At 33.5% G+C, this 6,294-nt stretch overlaps 1 long non-coding RNA gene across 1 annotated transcript; it reads right to left on the bottom strand.

Moving 5' to 3' along the window:
• Positions 1-1,119: 1,119 nt before the first annotated feature.
• LOC140010879 (uncharacterized) lies at positions 1,120-4,000 on the bottom strand. The gene is made up of 2 exons (XR_011818042.1): positions 3,661-4,000; positions 1,120-3,550 (listed from the first exon to the last, which is right to left on the bottom strand). It is a non-coding gene; the product is annotated as an uncharacterized lncRNA (long non-coding RNA).
• Positions 4,001-6,294: the final 2,294 nt, after the last annotated feature.

Below are 6,294 nucleotides of genomic sequence, written 5' to 3'. Positions count from 1 at the left end.
TAGGACTCTTATTTCTAAAGTTTGTGTATGCAGAAAAAGGGAAAACAAGGAGATGTTAGTTCAACATATAACACGTTGTGACAATAAATGATACAAGAATGAAAAGTAAATAAAGCAAAGAAAGAGGGGTGAAATCCCTCCCCTCGTGCTTAGTGCTCCTAATTGGATAGGTTGACTCTATCCTAGGTAATTTCTAATATGGATGCATGAGGTTTGGCTTACTAATGCATCTAGACTCGATAAGGTTTCAGGCTCCCAAACCTTCAGACCAAAAAGTTAAGGGTCATCAATCCCAAAACCTTCGGTCGGTGGCTTGAGTGATCCCTTAGGCATCGCTATGGGCGCAGAGCACACCATCCGCCTACCTAAGGAAATCGATCCTAATCCTACAAGGAGATGTGGGATGGCGCCCACGAGAAAAATAAAAATAGGGTAAAAATAATGCATGCACGTATGAAGTGCTTCCTTTTGAGGGGAGAGATTATAATTAAAACACGTGTGGAGGCTCTACGGTGATATTTTCCCCCACCCAAATGCAAAGCGCGATACGAATAAATAAATAAATAAGCCATTCATCACATACACGTAAGACAAGGAACGATTACGAGTGTGAAATGCAAAATATCCTAAAAAAGAAAAAAAAACAACCTAAAACATCCAAATATGATAAATATAAGGGTTAAAAAGAGAAAAGACGACTAAGCCAAGTGCTTGGACTCTCTAACATCCCCAGTGGAGTCGCCAAGTTGTCGCGCCCCATTTTTTACAAGATGGAAAAAGAAAGTGTTTTATAAAAAGATGTGATTTATTAATAATAAATGAAAAAGGACCTAGAATGGGACTTAAAAGTATGCGACAATTTGGGTCCAAAATTTAGTCTAAAAGGATTTTTAAGAAAAAAATAGGAGTCGCCACTTGGTATGGAGTTTTGGTGTACCAAGTCACCCAAAAATAAAGTAAAATAAAATAAAACCCTTTTTGACAACTCCAGGTCTTTGAAAACAAGAGAAAATGGGTTCGGGAGTCACGGTTGAAGAAAGGGAAGGCAAAGGTTCAATTGACTCAAACCTAAGGCACCCTTTCAACCTAGTCTAAGTTAGTTGCGAGGTTTAGTCAAAATTTTCCTAATCTAACCCTTAATTTTATCATATTTGGATGTTTCCTATATGGATGCAAATCTAAATATATCGAAAGGGACAAAATGTTCATTCAAGGGGTTTAATTGAACCAATCGCATTAATTGCGAAGGCCAAAATGATTCCTTGAAAGTGTCACGAATATGCAAATGATGAAATTAAAATAAAAGAAAAGAAATTAAATTATATACATATATATAAGTGATCAAAGAAAAGGAGAATGCAACATAAAGGGTACGGGAGGCAAAACTCGTGACATAATTTTCTTATACATGGATTAATAGGGTACTTAAACTAGAAAGTTATAATCACCCATTTCCCATGTTTGAAAAAATAATTATCCTAACATGAACAAGCAAATGAACTAGCTTAAATGAGATGCAATTCTAAATGACATGATTAGCACCTATAGCGGGTAGGGGATAATATAATAGGGAATATCATGCAAATGAGAAAAGATCCTAAAAATGAAAATATGCATGAAAATGTAGTGAATAGCATACAAAGATGAATCTAGCGCAAGATGACCTAAAGGGTCTAGCATTGGACTGGCCCATTTCTAAAAGTCCTTACTAGCGTTGGACTAGCAAGTAAGCGGAGGGAGAAACCACAACTAGCGTTGGACTAGTGTGGTGACGTCATGCATTAACAATTCATAGTGAAACAAATAAAACATAAATTAAAACAAATAAACACATAAGAGCACGTAGCACATAACACGTAAACATAATATCTAGATGCCAAAATCCTAAGAAAAGCGGATAAAACACATAACACATAAACCACATAAACACGCAACCTATCTATTACATCGGGGAGCGCCTAACTACAATCTAGAAGGGAAAAATATAATAAAACAAATCTAATTATCCTATCTATTACATTTTTGAGGTATTTAAATACCTCTCGAATCATTATAAAAAACTAACTAACATATATAAGAAAATTTGAATGAATATTTAAATCAAATAAATAAAGCATATAAAAATATAAACACATAGGAACACATAAGAGCACATAAGAGCACATAAGAGCACGTAATTGATATTGAAATAATAAAAATAGGGGTACCTCCCGTTTGAAGTGGTAACTAAATGGAGTCAAATTGTCCTATTTATACTCACAATGAACAAAAGAGTCATGGCACCAATTTAATTGAAAAAACCAATAATAATAAAAGTACTAAGCTCACGCTAATATGTCAAACATAAAGAAATTTAAAACATCTAAAAATTACAGGTTGAATATGTTCAAAAGTAACATAATTAGTTATTGAAGAAAATAAACAATCATAATAAAGAGAGCCAAAATTTGCCAAGGACTGAATTGCAAAAATTGAAAACTTTTGGGGGACAAAAATTATATTTTTCAAAGTTCAGGGGTCAAAATTAAATGAAAGATAAAATTCAGGGACCAAAGTGAAATTAATTTAAGGACCGAGTTGAAAGGAATTTAAAATGTTCTGGGCCGCAGTGAAAACTACTCCAAAGATTAGGGGCCAAAGTGCAAAATTCGGTTTCTGATTTGGGAGAAGAAAGGCCATCGGGCCGTTATTTTATTATTTTGGGCCGGATACTACCTAAGTCCAACCGAAACCCAAAAGAAACGAGCAGGCCAGCCCGTCTTTTTATCCCTCAAGCCCAACCAAAAAAGAAGCATGAGTCTGACCTTCTAGCCCAACCGATATTAAGAAACAAGCCCACTAAAAATTTTAGCCCAACCCACCTTCTTTTTTTTCTTTCCTTTCTTTTCTTTTTCTTCTTCTCTTTTCTTTCTTTCTTCTTCCTCCACTTCTTCTTCAACCATCCCGGTTCTTCTTTTTCTTGCCTGGCCGGCTGAAGCTCCTCGCCACCGCCAACCATGGCTGACATGGCGGCTGCCGGCGCCGCCACCACCGGTCGCCGGCGAATTTTTTCCGATCACAAAAATTATCAAAATACACACCCCAACTCAATTTTTCGCGTAGAATCCAATTCCGGAGTTAGTTTTTACAAAAAATGAGCCGAAAGTGGTCAAAATGCCAAGAAATCAGTTCAGTTTTTATTCTTTTAAAACCCTCAAATCTTCACCAAAAATCATAAAAATTATACCAAAACCCTCCTTATAACTTCCACAATACAACTATAATCTTAGTTTGACAAGTAAACAACAACAAAAGGATGCATTAAATCAAAACAGCCCCAAAAATGAAGAAAATTATTCTAATGTCTTTAAAGCTCAAAACTCCAAAAAAATTAGATAAGCACACATTTCCAAGCCCGGTGCTAGCTAACGGTCATCCGTTTTGACAACAACATGCAGAATATTCAGCTTTTTAATCCGTTTTTCCATTTCGGCATTTTATCAAGCATTTGGCATGCATTCACAGCATCGTTTCTTTTTTCTTAATTTCATCCAGGCTTGTCCCAAAAAAACTTCAACAACACCACAATAGCAACAAAATCAGTGAAAGAAAGAGACAAATAGGTAGCCAAACATGCATTTAATCTAATTAATTAAAAAAAGGAAAAGCTGGAAAGAATACCTCAATGAGGTTGTGGTCCTTTGACTAAAATTTCGAGGAAGCTCCAGGCTCTTTGTCCAACCGGCGGCTGCCTCCTTGTTTCTGAATTGTGTGTTGAGTTTGCTGGAAAAAAGAGAGGGAGCCGAGAGGGAGAACCCAGGGAGTTTTCTTTTCTTGTTGTGGCTTGTCTCCTGTGGCAGCCAAAGAGAGCCGAGAGATACTTGTAGCCAAAATGGAGCTTGTGTGCTCAATCTTCCGAAATGATGACTTCTGCCAATGAAAAGAAAGGTGCATGGCAATTGAGTGTGGAATGGGTTACTAGTTGTTTTGGTAGAGAAAATGATTATGATGATTTTTTTTCTTTTTGTTGTTTGTTGTGTTTTTTTTTTTTTTGTTTGGTTTGTTTTTCTTTTCTTTTCTCTCTTTTTTTTTCAAGCAAACCTGCAAAAATGAGAAAAATGCACATTAAAATGTTAGAAAATAAATAATTCATTAAATAGAAAAATCTTGAGAAAATATTAAAAATTGACAAAAATTTGGTGTCTACATCTTTTTTTTTTATTTGTAGAATTTGAACAAAAACAAAAATAGTGTTTGGTAAAATTTTTTTATATTTTACGGAAAAGAGAAACATTTAAAAAATCAACTTTGTTTTTAAAACTCAAAAATGCACGTTTTGGTGTTTTAAAAACAAAGTTGATTTTTATTCTCTTTCTTCTAAAGTAAGAAAAATTTTACCAAACACTGTTTCTTGTTTTTGTTCAAATTTCTACAAATAGAAAACAAAAAAAGCCTTAATTACATATTGCCCCCATGTAATTACGGTAAAGTTGCAAATTACTCTCCCTATGTATAAGACAAACAAATTACCTCCTGTTGACAACTAGTCAAATGTGTGTCTCTAATAAAAAGTCAATTGTACCCTCATTATTAAACATTGTCAATGATCCTTTTTATTTTCTCTTTCTTCTTCATTTTTTTCCTATTATGTATGGATTTCTTGTTACTTCTCCTCCATATTAACTTTGATATATGAATTTTGAAAATAATATATTAAAGAATTTTTGTGGTTTAACATAATAAAAAAGTTGGAATGATTATTTTCCAGTTTTTCAAACTAAGAGTACTAAGAAATTAAAAGGGTTTTCTCAACTCTTTTCACTCTTATTAAAACCAAGAAAAAGAAAAGAGATAGGATAGAAGGAGATAAAAAAAATCATTTTTGAAAAAAAAAGAAAATAAGGAAAAATCCAATATTATCTTTATTTTAAGGCCGTTGGGGTTGGAATTGGGTATATCAGGAGTCATTTTAAAGTAATGAGAATATTATATTCTTTCTTTTTTATTTGCAAAATTGAGTTCTCTCCCTCCTCTCTCTCTCTCTCTCTATATATATATATAATATTAAATAAGAGTGCAAAAAAAAAGAGAAGAACACTTTTGACTTTCATTCTTGGTATTAAAAAGGGTAAAATAAAGGAGAAGAGCTATTCCAAATTTTTTATTTTTTTATTTATACAAGAAAGGAAGGTGCTTTTGTTTATAATCATTCAATATTTGAAGTTGGTTTAATGGTAAGATAAAGTCCCTAAAAAAAGGTAAATTGATAATAATGCTATAGTTTTTGGGGGGTAAAATGATAATAATTTTAGGGGCTAATTATGTTGTTTCACTTGAATTAACAAACTCTATTATATTTGACCAGTAGTTTTAAGGGTAAAGTGAGTAAAAAGATAATTATTAGAACAAAGAATTTAATAAATAAGTGTATGAAGATATATCCCAGTAAGACTGGAAGCAAAAAAGGAAAAAGTCAACTGAAAAAACAAAAAGTACACTGCAATACCATCAGCATGGCGACCGAAGGTAGCTATGGCTGTTGCCACATTCTTGGCATGGGAAAATAGGACGAAAAAGAAGGAAATGTGAGGGATGTTTTTCCCCTTTTCCCTGCAGTCTTCTGATTTTTCTCCTAAAGTTTGTGAGACACGGGCAACACGTGATTTTTTTTTTTTTTTTTCCTGGCAAGATTTTTAGTAGAAATGAGCCGATTCCATTTGCGAATGATAAAAAATCATCATTTCATATATGAGGGACGTAAAAGGTGCCAAAACAAAATATGTGAGGGGCTATTTATATGATTGATAAGCAAATAGGACCTTAATTTGCCTGCTGTAATTGACTCACCACACTGAAAAATCTTTGCATTCGCTAGCTTGTTTGTAGCGCCTTGTGATGATAGAGTTGACAGCTGACGGAAATAAACTTTCACCTAGTTCATTATTAAATGATGTTGAGATTATTGTTGGACAATCCAATGATTCTGTTGAATTTGTTCACCAAGAATTAGCATGTGGTTACCCGATGTGTTGGCATATGGTCCGACTTTTTTTAAAAAAATTTTTTTAGCAAAGAAGAGATGGGATTTATAAAACGAAAGAGAAGAAAGGTAATTAGAATCCAAAACCTCTACATTTTGAAATTTCAACCTATATGCCCGAGTTATTTGAAAAAAACCAGTAAGATTAATAAAGTATTGAAGAAAGATAACAAAAGGCAAAGACAGTCTGAGTTTCGCAGTCTGATCAATTAGACTAATTAATGGTCACGGACGGAGGAAAGCCAATTTTACTATTGTGAAGAAGAATAAGAATA

Source organism: Coffea arabica, chromosome 7e (genome assembly GCF_036785885.1).
Source record: "Coffea arabica cultivar ET-39 chromosome 7e, Coffea Arabica ET-39 HiFi, whole genome shotgun sequence".
Lineage (NCBI taxonomy): Eukaryota > Viridiplantae > Streptophyta > Magnoliopsida > Gentianales > Rubiaceae > Coffea > Coffea arabica.
This window is presented reverse-complemented; position numbering and strand designations above follow the sequence as displayed.